Consider the following 18,794-nt stretch of genomic DNA (forward strand, 5'->3'; position numbering starts at 1 on the left):
AGATCTGGTTTATTAGTAGAGTTGGTTACATTCAAAGGCTGTGGCTTGTTAGATATTTTTCTCTAGAGACTAAGCCCCCACCTACTGAGGAGACAAGCCATCACCAAGACCCCAAGGTGAGACAAGTCTCTGGAAGTCTCTGCCCCTGCAGTTCAATCCCCTGGGTAATCACCCCCCAGGTAGCAATGGTAATGGGGCACTGAGGGTTGGGATGTAGGCACTGGGCACCAGCAACCCAGGCACCTGTGCCCCACAGACCAGTTAGTGGGCATCATTGAGCTGCCGTGCAACATCCAAGATGTTCTTGGCTCCTTTGTTCAGCAGCAAGGTGGCCAGGCTGATGCCCAGGCTCTCAGCAGCCAGCTGGGCTTGTTGTGGAATGTTCCGGGCCGTGATGCCCACCAGCTGTGGATCACCCTCAGGGCCATCTTCATGCTGGGCAGGGACATGGATGGTGGCCTGCATGGTCTCTTGCATGTTATCTGTGCCATTCAGACTCCAGACTCCTCCAGTCAGGTAGAGTTGCCCATCCTTCATAGCTGTATGCTCTGCCACTGGCACACTGCAGCCTCTTTCCAGGTGCCTCAGGAAGGCCCGTTCAGCAGTGCAGTGAAGCAGAGTCTCAGGATCATGCAACACACCCACCAGATCCAAGATGTCCTGGTCCTTGGCTTGAACTTCCACTCCCAGAGCCCCCAACCTGCACTCCTCAGGGCGCAGGATCTGTCCCACCTGGTTCTGCCAGCCCATGCACTGCAGGCCAGCTTCAGCCAGGATGATGGCACTGAACTCCTGCAGCTCATCCAACTTCCAAAGCCGTGTGTTGAGGTTTCCCCGAATACTCTTGAACTCCAGATGTGGGAAGTTTCTCTGCAGCTGGGCCGCTCTCCGCAGGGAGCTAGTTCCCACCACGCTCTTCCCTGGCAAGGTTTCTAGGGTCTGCCCAACAAAATTTGGGTGAAAGACAACAGCATCAGAGGGGCTCTCCTGCTTGCAAATGGCTCCAATGGTGAAGCCAGGAGGAAGCACCGTGGGCAGGTCCTTCAGGGAGTGAACAACCAGGTCCACTTCATTCCTCTCCAGTGCATGTTCCAGCTCCTTGGTAACTCTCCAATCTTAGAGAGAGCCGTATCAAGAATCTTGTCCCCTGTGGTAGACACAGCAATGATTTCAAACTGCAGGCCTGGGTATAAGGCTTTCAGCATTGCCACCACACTGTCCATCTGTATGCGGGCCAGCTGGCTCTTGCGGGTACCCATGCGAATCACTCTCATATTTGGACTGTTTTCTTCCTGCAGATAAAGTCCCGAGGTCACAGTCCCCACTGCTCTTAGTGTTCCTCAACACCTTATCCAAGAACCAGAATCACTGGCTTGGAAGAAAGGAACTTCAGCCCCTGGCCTGTGGCCAGCTGAGCCTCAGAGTGGGAAAGCAAGTAGATTTTAAAAAGTGTCCCTCTGGGACTTCCCTGGTGGTCCATTGGTTAAGACTCTGTGCTTCCACTAAAGGTGGCACAGGTTCAATCCCTGATCTGAGAACTAAGATCCTACGTGCCTCGTTTCACAGGCAAAAATAAATAAATAAATAAATAAAATAAAATAAAATAAAGTGTCCCTCAAGGCTTTCCATCTTCTCCAACACAAGGAATTGCTGCACATATTCTGATGACTGTCTCAGGCAGAAAGAGTCAACTAGCAGAAGATGTCATAGAAACACATCATACCCTTGTACGGCACATGTATGTAATGTTGTCATTGTAAAAATTTAGTTTTTACTGATGTAATACTTGCTTCTATTTATCCCTCCTTTTAGTGACATCATGTCTTATTCACTTTTGTACACTAACACTATGTCTGGTATTTAGTAGGTTATCAATATCGATATGATATTCTTGCTGAAAAAAATAAATGCACGAATAAGTAAGTAAAAGGGTATAGAGATGACCACTATCCTTTACGGACACACTTGGACATGTTTCCTGTAACAGAAACTAAACTATTTTCCTCCATGACTTAGTGACTAAAACCACCAGCTTTCCCCTCCACTGCTGCCAGGAAGAACTGTTAGTTACTTACTCATACCCTAACCCCTTTTCTCACTGCACGATAACCCACCAACCTGCTGAGGAGGGCTAGCAATTATAAAACAGCAATCACTCTTTTAGTACAGTGATGGTTTTCAACTGTATTTTGAGGGATATGAGCTTTTGAGGTTGCTCAGAGGCCAAGTTGATCCAGAATACAACGCAGGGAGACAAAGGGAAAGGGGCTGAGGAGAAGTCCCAGCTCAGGACAGCTTCACCTCATCTCCTCTGCTTTCATCTTTTTTTTATACATTGAGGCTACATGCAAGATTCTGCTTGAGGTACAGGATGCACTACTTAAAAAGTTTGAAGCCTGAGTTCATGATTATACAAAGTATTAAATAAAAGATTTACCTTCTGGAGTCAATGCAAGAAGACAAGCTTGAGTTGTCCTAACACCCAGGCTAACTTCTGAGTCATCAAAGCAAAACATACTAAAAGGTAGTGCTGAGAGATAATCCAGGCATAATCATATCTGGCATATCTGGATGTCTTCTGAGCAAAAAGCATTGACAGTTTTGTTCAAGGAGATTTGCAGATCTTCTCCAGGCAGGGAGAAGGGTTTGTTTATTCTCCAGGATAATGAAGCTAGTTTCCTTCTATCCTTGGAGATAGTCCAGGATGATAAAAATGATACCTCTCTCTGAGTCAGAAGATAGATTTGTTTCCTGATCAGAATAATAAAGATATTGTCTCTCTCTCTGTAGTGGTGGATGGACAGGTTTACTAACAGCTCCTTTAATAGATTGGGTTTTTTTTCTAAGTGTGAGCCTCCTTGCTATGACACAACTGTCATAACTGTGCATGCAGTGTCTACCTGGCCTGGACACTGGGCATGAAACTTGGGGGGAAAGAGGAACGAATGTGAAGATGAAGCTCATGCCATCTGCTCTGCCAAGTGTTACAAACTGTACAAATTCAGGTGGGCTCATCGTCTCCTTGCTGGCTGCATTCACAGGAGTCCAGCAAGCTGACCCAGCAGGACATACTTGGTTGCTCGACAGGTGGGACCTTCACTGACCAGGATTACCTTACCTGCAAGGTCCATTCCCACTCTTACCTATGCTGGGAGAGCCCTTAGTCATGTGATAGACTTTAGTAAGGATTCATTTACGCCTTTGAGTTAACTATGTACAACTATGTTCAAAACAAAATTATTATTGTTGTTAATATTTCTCTTCCTACTATCTTAAGGAGCAGTTTTTTTTTAAAAATCTATCCACCAAAGTAAATATTTTGTATATGAGACCCTCATCAGCTTTTAAAAACAATGTTCAACTTTTATTGAATATAAGAATCACCTAGAAAGCCTGTTACCAAAGCAGATGACTGGGTCCCATCCCCAGGGAATCACATTTAGTGGGTCTAGGGGAGCAATGCTGCCTGCTAATAAGACCCCAGGTGATTCTGATTTTGCTGGGAAGGGTCACAGTTTAAGAAACAAGATTTTTAAAGACAAGAATGTCTTTTTAGGTAAAAAAGAAAAAGTGGATGAAATTCACAATTTCCTTCAAATCCTGAAGGTTTGATTGGGGATGCTGTTAGGGGAAAACAGGGTGTCTACGTTCTGATACATTAACTCAGCAATTTACCCCTACTTCAGTTCTAAAATACTGAAACCACCTCAGGACTTCCTTTGTAAGGACATATATATATACATATACATATACATATACATATATATATATATATATATATATATATATATATATATATATATATACTTTAACAATAATAGCAAGATATTGTTACCGAGTCCAAGCTCATACTGCCTGCCACACAACAGGCCAATAAATTGAGAGATGAGGTCTTGGGACAGGGAATAGTGACTTTATTTGGAAAGCCAGCAGACCGAGAAGAGGGTGGACTAGTGTCCTAAAGAACCATTTCCCTGAGTTAGAATTCAGGCTTCTTTTATATTAAAAGGGGAGGAGGTGGGCTGGTTGTCACAAACTTGGTGTTGGAATCCTTTGCTCTTGCATCTGTCCGCATAGGTCTGGTCACAATGTTCCTGTAAACCTCCAACAGGACAAATACTATTCTCTGTTCTGCAACTTTTAATCTCTATATGAATGGAAAAGTGTTATACTTTTAAAGGTCAGAGCCTTGAGAATAGGCTATCCTGTATATTTTACACTATAGACAACATTCTTTTACAAAAGATCCAGAGCCAGCATGACTAAGCACAGGCAACAGAGCACAAAGGTTAGAGCTAAAGGAATAGATCCAGTATGGAGTCATGTTTCATCTTTATTACAGTATTACTGACACAACTGGTCCAGAAGTTATTCACCTTGGGGCCAAGTCATTCTTCAATACAATGTCTTGGAGAGTAAATCGTCTTTTAGTATGTGCCTTGGTATAGAATGCAGGTTTGCAGTGCCAATGTGAAGCTAGACCAAGCCTGTCCACTTGCCAAAAGATTGAAAGCACTCCTGTAAGCCTCTCTATTTACATGCCTTCAATTACTTTCACATCTGGGCAACCTTCTGGAATTTTCTGTGTGAGCTGATGCTTATTATTTTAGGGTGATCTTATGGTACATAAATTAATTTTAACATCCTTTTGGCTAACCTTGAAACCTAGTCTGTTGTGTGTTACGGGCTGAATTTTGTGCCAATCCCCCTGCCAAATTCATATTTTGAATTTTGAAGCCCTACCTCTAGTACCTCAGAATGTGACTGCATTTGGAGATAAAGTCTTTAAAGAGGTAATTAAGTTAAAATGAGGTCATTAGGGTGGACCCTCATCCAGTATGACTGGTGTCCTTATAAGAAGAGGAAATTTAGACACAGATAGATCAGAAGAGCATGTGAGGACAGGGAGAAGATGAGCATATACACCCCCAGGAGAGAGGCCTCAGGAGAAACCAACCCTGCTGACACCCTGATCTCAGTGTCTAGGGGCTAGGAATGGGAGTAGTTTAAAGGACGGTCAGAAGGGCGTCTCTGAGGAGGTAACCTTTATGAAGAGTCTGCATGAAGTGAGGGATGCAGACATGTGCCACCCAGGTCCCCCGTCAAGGAAGGACTTTCTGCCCCAGGTGCTGGGGAGCTGTCAAAAGACAACCTTCAGCCTCGGAATGTTCAGGGGGACCTCTGGTGCCAGGAGCCTCTCTCAAGGTCGTGTCCTTCCTGAAGGTGGCCCATGTCCAATGACTCATCAAGGTGGGGATAGAAAAGCCCAAACAGGACCTATCTGGTGGGAGATTTATGTTTTGGAGTCTCCCTCCTAGGGCTAGCTGAGGCTGCTAACCCTACCTCCCTTCCTTTCCCTTCTTTTCACAGCTGATTCTAAGAATACCCCCAATAAATATTCATATCTAATGGTCAGAAGCCTGTTTCAGAGTGGGTTTCCTAGGGAACCCAACCTGTGACAGGGAGGGAGCCCTGTGCACATCAAGGATGAGCATTTCCTTGCAGAAGAAACAGTAAGTACAAAGGCCATCAAACCTCTACCCATATGGTAATGACATGACTATACAAAGAAGGGACAGAGCAAAGTTGCTTGGCTTTGTATGGCCATCCTAAGGGGACCAGCTAAGGATGGTACAGAGCTGGCTAAGGAAGGTATTAGATAGGGACTTCCTAATGGGGGTAGTCAGAAACTCCCTAGAGAGGAAGACGTCAAAAAAGGAGACACACATGGAGGTGGTTTTGAATTTGAATAAAAGTGTAAATCCAACAGGCTTCTTTGATACTTCTAAGACTCTGAGGCCTATACATTCTCCCACTGATGTATTGTTAGAGTGCTCCCCAATCTCAAGGATATGCTTGACCAGTTTTCAAGTCTAGATCCCATATCTCCTCTCCAACTCTCTACAAGCTGCCACCTCCTCCTCCTCCTCTTCTCCTCCTCCTCCTCCTTTCTTTGACTGCAATCTTCTCACATATTTTCATTTTCACATTCAAGGCTCCCAGAAGGGAAGGAAATAGCTTTGTCCAGCCTAGGACACTAATTGATCTATTAGGACTTCAAAAATGCTGTTAGTTATAAAGAAATTATGGAAGTTAATCATGGAAAACAAGCAATATCCCCTCAACCTCATCTCCCTAAATAACAAAATAAAGCGCAATGCCTTGAAACAAGCTCAAAGAGAAGATGGTTCTAGAACCCAATTTTCTTCACAAAGGGAAATAATTTCAAAATTAAGTCTTCACTTTATTTACATAGGAAATAGGGGAGAAGGTGTGCATGAAAATTAGACACGGCTTGAATTTTATGACTAAACACAATCCCATAGTGCATGTTTTGATTTTCAAACCATTATTACTATTCTTTCTACTTATGTCTGTATTAGGGTGTCTGGTTCATAAATTAATAAACACCTTAATTGTTTACTCAAGATTGTGTTGGATTTTTGCAATTCCCTTTGAGGGAATAAGTTTAAATTCTTGAATCTTTACAGATTCAGGATGAACTATGATCATCTGTGTGACTAGAATGAACCATACATGGGGGTGGTGAGGCAGCCATTTCAGCTCAGGATTATTTTTGGCTCTTTGTTCCTCAGAACAATTCTTTCCTGCTTACCTCTCACAACCCCACAAGGATGGTGTAACATAACCTATTTAGGATTGATGATGGAAGTTTAGGATTTCTTCAGAATAAGAACAGGTTCTAGGGCCCTAGGAGTATTAGGAAAAACAAGAGTTGAACTTTATTATCAGAACATTTTCATCACCTCCAAAAGAAATCTGTACCCATTAAGGCATTCCCCATTGCCCCTCCCCTAGTCCCTGACAACCACTAATCTACTTTCTATCACTATGGATTTGCCTATTACCTAATACATATTTTAAATCCCTTTTAGCTTAATACTTTACTAACCTTTTAAAATCCTCCCTCTTTGCTATAAATAGTCTTTTTAGTTTAATTTAAATGGCTGTCTACTAAGTTGAAAGACTTCTAATTTAGGGGGGTTCAGTGAAGAACCATGCATTTGATTACATAAATTCTTACACTGGAATATATACAAAGATTCATGCTTAGTTTTTCCTCTTTTATTTTGATTTTTCCCTCAATATAAATCCAATTCAAGGATACAGAATACTAAAGAAAGGGAAAAGGAATATAAGAAGAATGTAGAGCAGAAGGAGGAAGAGAAGCAGTAGGAGAAGAAGGAGGAGGGGGAGGGGGAGGGGGAGGGGAGGGGAGGAGGAGGTGGGAGGGGGAGGGGGAGGTGGGAGGGGGAGGAGGACTATGACAGTATCATAGAGGAAAGAAACTTATATTGAAGAAACTAAAGAAGAAACAACTACTGATTGATTCTTAAAAAAAAAAAAAAAAAATCATGCCATGCCCCTATTCTGCAAACAAAAAGGGATGAAAAACCAGAACCAGATCTTACATGATGAAACATTTTTTAAGTTTCACAGTCTAGGACAAGACCTCCAAGTCATATTTCAAAGAAACCCTGTATTTCCCTTTTAAGCTCTAATTCCTTTTAATAAGGCATCTGATTTGGGGTGTGAACTTTAAATGCTTATTTAGCCATGAAGAAAGAAGATACAGCAATTTCATCATTTGGGGGAAAATAAGAATATCCTTTTACTCTTTATAAAGCTTTCAGAGATCAGAAACATCTTTTTACAGAAGAACAAAAGAAAAACATTTGATTAAAAGTAAGATTATGAGTTTTTAATTGTATAAAGGTAATTTGAGATTAACTAGGAACAGACTACATAACACCAAGTATACTAGAACAGCATGTAACAAAGAGAAGTCTATTGACTGTCTTTCCTGATTTCCAAGCTTAAGAAACTTTGTTTTGAATTATTTCTTCAAGGAAGATTAACTGAAATTCTATATATTAAATTTTAACTCAAAAATTATCACAAATTATGAATGAGAAATGTTGCTTCTAAAAGTTTTGGTAGGGGCTTCCCTGGTCTTACAGTGGTTAAGAATCTGCCTGCCAATGCAGGGGACAAGGGTTCGAGCCCTTGTCCGGGAAGATTCCACATGCCACGGAGCAACTCAGTCTGAGCGCCACAGCTACTGAGCCTGAGCTCTAGAGCTCACAAGGCACAACTACTGAAGCCCGCGCGCCTAGAGCCCGTGCTCTGCAAAAAAAGAAGCCACCGCAATGAGAAGCCCTCGCACCTCAACGAAGAGTAGCCCCTGCTCGCCGCAACTAGAGAAAGCCCCCACGCAGCAACGAAGACCCAACACAGCCAAAAATAAATAAATAAAATAAAAAAAATAAAACTTTTGGTATTGCAAAACAGTAGATTGAATGTTAGAAACAAACAAACAAACATAGAGAAGTTATTTTCCATACCTCTAGGCTTGACTACCAGGAAGGGTTTCAATTAAAACCTATAACTTCAGAGTAAAGGATGTCAATTTCCAAATTTAGATGATACCCCTTTCATAGAACAATTGGATCCATTGATTCTGTGTTGGTCTTAGTGATTTCATTGACCAATAAAGTTCAGCGCCAGTGTCACTGAGTGACTTCCAACATTAGGTCAAGAGAAGTCTTGCAACTTCTTCCTTGGTCTCTTGGAACCTTTGTTCTCTGTGCTCTTGAGACTCTCCCTCTGAAGATAATGGCTCTTGGAATCCAGTGGCTCTGTAGAGAGAAGACCCAGCTGCACTGAGAGACAGGATGCAGATGCGGGGCTAACAGCCCCAGCTGAGCTCTCAGCCGACATCCCGTCCAGCTGAGCCTTCAAATAATTACAGTCCAGCCAATCTCTGGACTGCAACTGTGTGAGAGGCTCCAAGAACTGCCCAGGTGAGACCTTCCTGAATTACTGACACTTCACATTGTAAACAAATAAAATGGTTGTTTTATGCTGTTAAATTTCGGGGTAATTTGTTATGTCATAGAGTTAATCGGAACAGTCTGGTTTTGTCAGACTGCTCTAGCAACTTCTGCTACATCAAGGCTTTCTCTGATGAGGCTGTTGGATTTGCAAGGATAGGATAACCCAGTTTGGAAAACTTGCAACAAAAAATAATATAATTATGAGGTAATTCTATAACACTGGAGTGAACTTTAAGTGATTTTGTTGCTTGATGAAGAATCTCCTTAAGTCTCTATCTCTTATGTTTTTATTACATCTAATGGTCAAAAAAAAAAAAAGAAAAAATTCTACATAGTAAGGTCCTTTACCTTCACTATGCTCTTGATCTGAGTGATGTTAGACTGAAGGGATCAGTATGCTACATGCTTCAACTTTGCTCCAGACCCCCTGCCCTTCTCCTCCTCCTGGGAATGGCTGCCTTGATTATAGCACTCCCGGGTCTTGTCAGGACTTGGGCAGCCCCTGCTCAGAGTTCATTTCTGGGAAGGCTGTCCTGAGGCTGTCTTGCTGACATCACAACCCGCGTGTGACTAAATGCTGATCTGCTCAAAATATTTTCGGACTTTAGCCTAGGCCACCTACGCTGCCTCTTCTCCCTCCTTCTTGCGTAATCAGAGCGTGGGGGATTTATCTGACTACCATTAGCCCAAATGTTAGAAGTGTGTTCCTGCCATATCAGTCAGCCCCTGTTTGCTGTCTGGAACACTCTATATCCAGTTGAAGTACACTTTGGCTATTATTTCGGTGTAGCTCTGCACTAGTCTAGGACAGGAGAAAAAATTCAGCACCAACTTGTTTGGAATACCCAGTTGTATAAATGCCTCATTTTCTGTTTCACCATTAAGCCACTGAGTTTTATCTCTTACCTGAAAGTATACATATATCACATCTCCATGATTTGTAGTCACTGTTAACCAGAAATATAGCATGTTGTTACGGTATTTTTGGATGACAGGTATGTTGGGTCCATGTGGGTAGTGTGATAGGAGGAATTGGGCGTCATTTCTTTTTGTAGACTTACTCTTTTAGAGCAAAAGTTGCAAACTCAAAAGCCAGTGGGGTGGGATGGGGATAAATGTGGAAGGTTCTGGTGTAGGGGGCTGTGATGAGGTACATGTGTGAAGACAGCCAGCTTTGTAAATGCATTTCACAGCAGCATTACCACATCCCCAAACAGACCTTGACACCTCAATTTTTTAATTATTATTTATTTCATCACACTTGTTTTTCCCTTGTAGAGGTTGTAGTTCTTATATCAGTTCATTTTGTTTTGTAATTATGTCTTAAGTTGAATCCTTTCAACTTAAAACACACATTGCATATTAAACTTGTAAGAAAAATTTGTTATTGCCACCAAAAAATATGGTCCTATCTAGTTTTTCACAAAATCTGTGAGGAAGTCTAGCTTTCCTTTTCCCACTTTTGATATAGGCATCGGTGCAAATAAATACTTCTGTAGTCTAAGAAAATCAGCAGTTCACACTTGGTTTGTGTGTACGAGAGAAAACAGAAAGTGGTGATCATTGGGTTAAAATGGAGAGAGCAGGCAGCTTCTGAAGGAGGTCCTGCTGCTTAGCCCCAGAGGTGTCAAATAGGAGTGTCAGAATAAGGGCCAAGCTTTGCCAGTTCTTCTGATTTTCCATGCAAAGTCAAACATTCGGATTAAAATCTTCCAATTTCCAAATATTGGTGACCAAGTCAAATTATAAACAAATGTGTGGGTCTAAGAAAGCACACTTCAGGCGACACATGGCTTGAGGGCTGCTTATTTGGGAACCTTGCCTTTAGAGGATGTATCTGTTTCTGAATCTGGGGGGTTATGAGATAGAATTCTAGGCCCTGGCTTTTCCACATAATTGCAGTGCATATTGTTATTTGCAGCTAACACTGAGCAAGTATAACCAAGGACAATTTTCTAGAGACAGAATGAGTCTCATACAGGGAAGTGACATCCCAAGGACTTGCATGAAACGAATCCCATGTGGCAGGTACAGATGGAAATATTGGGTGGGCCAAAAAATTTCATTTGGTTTTAAGTAAAAGTAAAAGACACACTTTTCATTTTCACCAAGAACTTTACTGAAAAAAAGTATTCATTAACCGAACGAACTTTGTGGCCAACCCAATGAATGAGGATGAGCTGGACTCCAGCCTGGAAGACAGCAGAGACTCTTCCTGACCACACTGGCCAAGGGTTATTTTACCTGTTTCATAGTAATGAGGAAATAAAGAATGATGTAAAATCTGTTGTGATCTATTTCTCCCAGACACTTTTTGTGTATGGGGTATGTGGTAGGGTCAGGAAATCAGGGCTGGTTACATCTGAGAAGTTGGTCTAGCTGAACATAAGCATGGGCTGGAGTGGGAGTGGATCAGTAAGATACCTTCTATGGAGACAACCTAGCGTGGCCTTCCTTGAATTGAGTTCAGGACAGTGTGTCACACTTCTTTTCCTAGAGCACAGCTAATTGGTGGACTTACCCCTTGCTGAAGTGAGAGATACCATTGTTTACTATATCCTGATTGGTAGAAGTACCAAAACTTATAAAGGATAGCCTGGAATTGAGCACAATTTTCAGGGAAGGAGTTGCCTTTTTTGCCCTCACTTGTTGGTGGAATAAGAGGTTTCTCCAAAAACAGTGTTTTATATATATATATAAAATCTTGCACTAGTATCAGAAAACCCAGGTATTCCATGGATTGATACTTGAATCTCTCCGGGGAGCTCACAGAGGTAGGATATTCTGCTGATACATGAGGGTGGCACTTCTGAGGGCCTCTATTAGGCACCAAATGTTGAAGTACTTCAAGCATCACTAAAATCCAATCCATTTTGTATTGAGAAATTTTAGAATCTTTTTTTTTTTTGGCTGTGTCACACAGCTTATAGGATCTTAGTTCCCTGACCAGGGATTGAACCTGGGCCAGGCAGAGAAAATGCCAAGTCTTAACCTGCAGTGCCAGGGAATTCCCGAATTTTGGAATCTTGATAACATTTTCCTACCCGCTCCCCACTCCCCATTTCTATTTTTGAATAAACTCTCAACCAAGATGGGGCCAAGCCAGATTGAGTCAAGTGTGGAATAAAGGGCTGTAAATTGGGACGGGGTTTCTTTTGACAGGGAACTAGAATAAGAGTTGTCATTGGACACAAAAATTGATAAGATTGTGCACCATCAAAAACCATAAAGGGGGACTTCCCTGGTGGCACAGTGGTTAAGAATCCACCTGCCAATGCAGGGAACACAAGTTTGTGCCCTGGTCTGGGAAGATCCCACATGCCACTGAGCAACTAAGCCCGTGCACCACAACTAGTGAGCCTGCGCTCTAGAGCCCATAAGACACAGCTACTGAGCCTGCGTGCTGCAACTACGGAAGCCCATGCGCCTAAAGTCCGTGCTCTGCAACAAGAGAAGCCACCGCAATGAGAAGCCCGTGCACCACAACAAAGAGTAGCCCCTGCTCGCCACAACTAGAGAAAGCCCGCGAGCAGCAACAAAGACCCAATGTAGCCAGAAATAAATAAATTAATTTTAAAACCATAAAGGAATACAAAGGTCAAAAATACAAGGAGGTGAATCAGAAGGATTGTTAAATCTGTGGCTGCAGGGGCAAGAAATAGGGTTAGAATTTGAGGATTAGAGAGATGGAGAAACAGAAACAATCCTGGATCAAACTGGGGTGGAATTAGGTGAAAGAATAAGAGTCATTCCTCAGAACAGTGTGACAAAATCTCTTAGTGGCACAGCAGGAAAATCTGCAGAAAAAAAACCCTCCCTGGAGCACTTTCCTGGAATGTCAGGTGTGTTTGATGATAGTTTACATTACATTACTTTCTACATTACAGAGTCAAATGCAAATTTTGCATGAATTTTTAAGGTAAAACCTAAGACTTCAAAGACAATTTACCCTTGCCAGTGGTTGCTTTGGGCTATGCTACAGCCATCCAGGTTTGCATACATATTCTCTCTCCTTTGCTATTATAAAGATTATAAAGGATATTTTGGTAGGAAAATCTAAAAAGCAATGGGAGGAACATCAGAGAGTGCTCTGGGCTTGCTTTAATGGACAGTAGGTACATGGTCGCATGGGAGGATCAGCTGACTTAAAGGGCAGGGTATGGAACTCCTTGTACTTCCTTTCTAGTCATTACATCGTTGGCTCCCTCTATGCATCATCATCAAAAGTGTTGTTTCTTAAACTGTGAGTTAAAATGGTTTAACAGGTCAAATCAATTTAGTGGGGTTGTTACTTATGTTAAAAAAAGGAAAGAATTGGAAAAAAGTTACATTTTTGGTGTGATTTTGTGAAGATTTTGTTATATTGGGGTGAGTGTAATGGGTTATAATATAAAATTGGTTGTGCTAAAAAATTGTCACTATTCTAAAATTTTTTAGTTCATCAAGATATTAATAGGTATCATTAAAAAAAGTGTTTCTTGGTCAAGTAAATTTGACATTTTAAACAAGGTTAAAGGCCTTTTAAAATTTGAACTAAAGTATATTTCAGAACAATAAATATGCTAATGGAAGTTGTGAAGTTATAGCAGATACGAAGTCTGTAGGGTTTTCCCTATTTCTTTGATGTGAAAACTTTTTCTGCACAGAGCATTTCGTGAAACTAGTGTTATCTGGACCATTAAGTAGTTAGTAAAATGAATGTAAATCCTCATTTCATCATTGTGGTTTAGTGATACTCAATTAACTGTTGTGTTATCTTCAACAAGTTCCTAGGTAAAGATGCCCGCCTGTTACTCATGTTGCTGTCTTTATGGAAAGGGATGACTCAACTACATTCGATGTTTCAGTATTCAGAGTCAATAACACCAGGTACCACCTTTCTCATAGAATTCTCTCTTCATGTACTTATTTCTACCTGGGCATGCTACCATCTACTTCATCCCTCAGGAATGTTCTTTGGCATTCTTCTTCTTGTGCTCCTACTAAGCATGACCTCAAAGTAGGCATAGTCTACAGCAATATTTCTATTCCTCCCCCTCCCCCCAAAATAAACAAGTCCTTTTCCATGTTAAAGGTTTACAGCTTATCAGAGCAAGCTAACAGGTGAAGATTAAAATGCCCTAGTAAACCATGAGAAGTCACAAGTCTCTAGAATCTTTATATATTTATTTTTTTAGGTTAAAGTAAAAATAAGTACTTACACATCTCCCAGGACTATAAAGAAGTCATGTTTTCAATAAGTAATTTTCTTAAGTTTTGTGACTCCCCATCATATCTTGAATATTGGTGGGCCTGGTCCACAGAATTTTTTCAGTGTTTGATTTTTATCTTTATTTCTAATAGTGATGCATACAGCATTGCCTTCCAACATCTGACTTGGATTTTAGTAAGAATTATGTAGAATTTTTCCTGCCTGATTACCTACTCCTCTTCTTTTCTTTTTATGGAGTATTTTTTTAACATCTTTATTGGAGTATAATTGCTTTACAATGGTGTGTCAGTTTCTGCTTTATAATAAAGTGAATCAGTTATACATATACATATGTTCCCATATCTCTTCCCTCTTGTGTCTCCCTCCCTCCCACCCTCCCTATCCCACCCCTCTAGGTGGTCACGGCTGCTTCCCACTAGCTATCTATTTTACGTTTGGTATACTCCTCTTCTCAACATCAAAACCTAAAGATGCAATCAAAGCAGAATAAGAGCAGCACTTATTTCTTAGAGAGACATTTGTATTTCTGAAGCTGGATCCCTGGGGCATGCTCAGTACCCAGCCTCCTCTACTCAGCTCGGGGACATTCTCTTTGGACACTTTCTCACATGTACCTTTAATAAAATCATTAAAAGTAATATTTGAGCAAACCAAGTATCCTATAATAGTATTGACTTAAAGAGAACTAACATAACAATTATAGCATACAGTCTACTTGAGTATATCTCTTAGAATTTTGTTAGTAAAGATAGTGTCATTGATTGTTGTAGACTAAACTGTGTCTCCCCCAAAACTGAATTCCTAACCTCCAATGTGAATATATTTGTAGATAGGGCCTTTAAAGAGTTATTAAGGCTAAATGAGGTCATAAGTATGGGATCCTAATCTAATAGGAATGCTGTCCTTTTAAAAAGAGGAAGAGACCTCAGGGGTGCACAGAGGAAAGGCCATGTGAAGACACAGGGAGAAGGTGGCCGTCTGCAAGCCAAGAGGAGAGGCCTCAGGAGAAACCAAACCTGCTGACACTTTCATCTTGGACTTCCAAGCCTCTAGAACTATGAGAAAATACATTTCTGTTGTTTAGGCCACTCAGTTTGTGGTATTTTCTTATGGCAGCCCTAGCAAACTAATACACTGATTGTGTTTCCTTTTTGCTTCAAGTTCTAGGAAACTCAGAACCAAACGTGAAGTTCACAGTAACTATACTGTTGTTTCTCACAGTTCACATATTTTTAGTATTTCTGTTGACACAGACTTTTTTCTATTTCTATTTTATTAGCTTATTATTTGTTTTCATTGTTTGTTGTCTCAAAGGCTTTGTAGGAAAGAACCAGGGTACAAAGAAATAAATAACAACGGTTTTACAGGTTCACCTTCTCAGCCTTCTGTGCTGGTTCCTTTTCATTTCTTAGACCCTTTGATGTTGGAGCACCACATGGCTCAACACTGAGACCTTAATCCTTAACCTCTTACCTTTTTAAAGTGTCTCCCTGCATGATCTCAATCAGCCTCATGGCTTTAAACACCAGCTAAATATGCATTTAGCCTAAACTTTTCCCCTGAACTCCTCACAGAAATATACAACTGCCTATGTAATATCTTCATCTGGATGTCTAATAGGCATCCATTTAACGTGTCCAAAGCCAAGCCAAACTCCCACTTCTTCCCTCCCCTTCCTATAGTCTTGATAAACACCATCCTTGTCTTCTCCATCCTGGTGAACACCAACTCACCCTCCAGTTGCCTAGGCCCAAACCGTAAGTCATTCTGGACTTTCTTTTCTCTCATCTCCAATTTCCAATCTTTCAGCAAGTCCTGTTGACTCTCCCATTAAAATAAATCTAAAAGGTGACCATTTTATTTTTATTTTTTTGAATTTTATTTTTATTTTTTTATACAGCAGGTTCTTATTAGTTATACATATTAGTGTATAGATGTCAATCCCAATCTCCCAATTCATCACACCACCACCACCTCCCCCCCCCAACACTTTCCCCCCTTGGTGTCCATACATTTGTTCTCTACATCTGTGTCTCTATTTCTGCCCTGGAAATCAGCTCATCTGTACCATTTTTCTAGGTTCCACACATATGCATTAATACATGACATTTGTTTCTCTCTTTCTGACTTACTGTACTCTGTATGACAGTCTCTAGGTCCATCCATGTCTGTACAAATGATCCAATTTCATTCTAAAAGGTGACCATTTTAAACATCTCCCTACCACCAAGGTGAAAGCCAACATCACCTCTTCCTTGGACTATCGCATCCTACTAGATCTTTCTGCTTCTGTGTTTCCCTCTGGCGGTTTACTCTCCACAGCAGCTGCAGCAGCCTATTAAAATGTAAGTCAGATCAGGTTACGTCTCTGCTCAGAACTCTCTAGGGTTTTTCTGTCTCTCCCAGATTAAAAGGTGGTCTTTATAACAATCCATAATGTGCCACAAGCGCTGGCTTTTTTACTGCTCTGATCTCAAGCATTTCTCCTTGGCTCCCTTGCTTATAGCCACACTGGCCTGAACTTGCTGCTTCCTCTGCCGGGAACACTCTTCCCCAGGACATCTGCAAGGCTCACTCTCATCTCCAAGTCTCCTTGTCACTTTAATAGAGAGGTTTACCTGGGATGTGCTGGTAAATGTTTAAGAACTGGCTCTCTGAAGAAAAATGTGTGATATTTATATTATAACACAATTTTAAGTTTCATCTGTATTGTTGACAATTTTATTCATCACTTGCTGAAGTTTAGGGTGACCATCACCAAACAATAAACCAAGCCCTGATTTGTTGCATTCGCCACATTTCCCAGTGTAACTACTTCCACGCTGGGCAATTTCAAGCTTCTATAATGGGGTCAGTGTAGGTGGAGTTGGGAACAGATGGGTGGCAGTGGGCACTGTCACACAGCAATTCTCCCACACAGACACGGACGCAGACACGGACAACCCATGGCAAGAATGACAGTGAAATGCAGGAAAGCAGTTAGGAAGTGATGAGTTTTAAATATTTATTACCTTTGTTTTTATAAAATTTATTTAATTTTAAATTGATATAATTTAATTTTTAGTGATGATTGCATTTTACAACTGGCCTACAAAATTTCTGAAACTTAGTTGGTTCTCCTGAGCTGGTGAGAGCAGAGTCTGACACAATACCACCCATCTCCTGAGCATCCCAGCTCAAATAGCTGTCCCCTTCCCATCACTCTTTATCCCCCTTATCCTGCTATATTTTCTCCATTAGCATTTAACACATTCTATGCATATGCCTTTTTTTCTTTTTTCTTCCTACTAGAATTCAAGCTAAGGAAGGCAAGTAATCTGCTTATTCTATTCACCTCTGTATCCCCAGTGTTGAGAACATTCCTTGCACATCATTTAGGTGTTTGTTTATTGAAAGAATGAATGAGTTTATTAATATTTTGTTCAAAGTGAATGTTAGCTTGTTATGAAAAAAAGCAAACAACAAGGAATCAGAATAACAGTGTATGAAGAGCTGCCTGCAGCTCATCTAATTCTCACAGCTTCCCTATGAGGGGAGCACTGCTATTATCATCATTTTACAGGTGAGGAAACTGGGCACAGACTCACCCAATGGCAGCTGGCAGATCAAGAGCACAGCCAGGAGTTATACTGATATTTTGGAAAATCAGAAACACATTTTTTCCTTTTTTTTTTTTTCTTTTTCGGTACACGGTCCTCTCACTGTTGTGGCCTCTCCCATTGCAGGGCACAGGCTCCAGACGCGCAGGCTCAGCAACCATGGCTCACGGGCCCAGCCGCTCTACAGCATGTGGGATCTTCCCGGACCGGGGCACGAACCCGTGTCCCCTGCATCGGCAGGTGGACTCTCAACCACTGCGCCACCAGGGAAGCCCCACATTTTTTAACTTAAACAATGTTTTTCAAATTATGGAAAAATTATAAAAAGGAACAAAAGTAGATGGAATAGGATAATGAGCCCCAAATATCTGTCATCCGACTCCAACATTTGTCAACTCCGGGCCAATTTCTTTTCATCTATACTCCCTTCCCCAGTTGGATTATTTTGAAGAAAATCCAAATAATCATTTTATTAATATTTCAATGTTTATCCCTAAAGATAACTATTAAGCCACATTCTGGTTGGATATTTGGTACTGTCCATTTTTGGCCTTGTGTTTTTGGTCTGTTACATATATTTTCTGAAACAAAGTTTCATCATCTGCAAAATGGATTTACTAATTTTTCTCAGATTGTTTTGAGTATTGAATGAGACAATATATTCAAAACACTTTGTTAAACTACAAACCACTATATAAAGGTTGGATTTTCAACTCATATGTTATTATCCAAGTTGCACTAGGGACATAGTTAAAGGCTCTACATCAAAGCCTAGTTTGGTCGGGTACACACATGTATGACCTGCTTTCCCTCGGTAACAAGGCCTCCCGATAACATCATGCCTAGTCAATAAGCCAGAGTTCCTACAGAGTCAGCAGTCATAGGGCACGTGTAAGCCCTTACAGGATTGGAAATCCTTATGAGAAAACTAATAAAGTACTACTTTTATGTTATAGTAAAGAGGAGCTTTTGAACATCATAAGTATTTACAAGAATCTGTCACAACTTGCTTCTCAAAAAGAAGTATGAGCATTTCTAGATGTTGTGACATGTAAAGGTGAGGGAGGTGGAACAAGGTGAGGTGACAGATCCTTGCCGTATCTTAGTGGAGCCTCAGTTTTACTC

The 18,794-nt window shown here is 41.1% G+C and overlaps 1 pseudogene; it reads right to left on the minus strand.

Annotated features, from left to right (window-relative positions):
* Nucleotides 1-211: 211 nt before the first annotated feature.
* Nucleotides 212-1,289, minus strand: LOC113606182 (porphobilinogen deaminase pseudogene; annotated as a pseudogene).
* Nucleotides 1,290-18,794: the final 17,505 nt, after the last annotated feature.

Source organism: Aethalodelphis obliquidens, unplaced genomic scaffold (assembly GCF_003676395.1).
Source record: "Aethalodelphis obliquidens isolate GAN/ISIS:26980383/991018 unplaced genomic scaffold, ASM367639v1 scaffold3, whole genome shotgun sequence".
Classification (NCBI taxonomy): domain Eukaryota; kingdom Metazoa; phylum Chordata; class Mammalia; order Artiodactyla; family Delphinidae; genus Aethalodelphis; species Aethalodelphis obliquidens.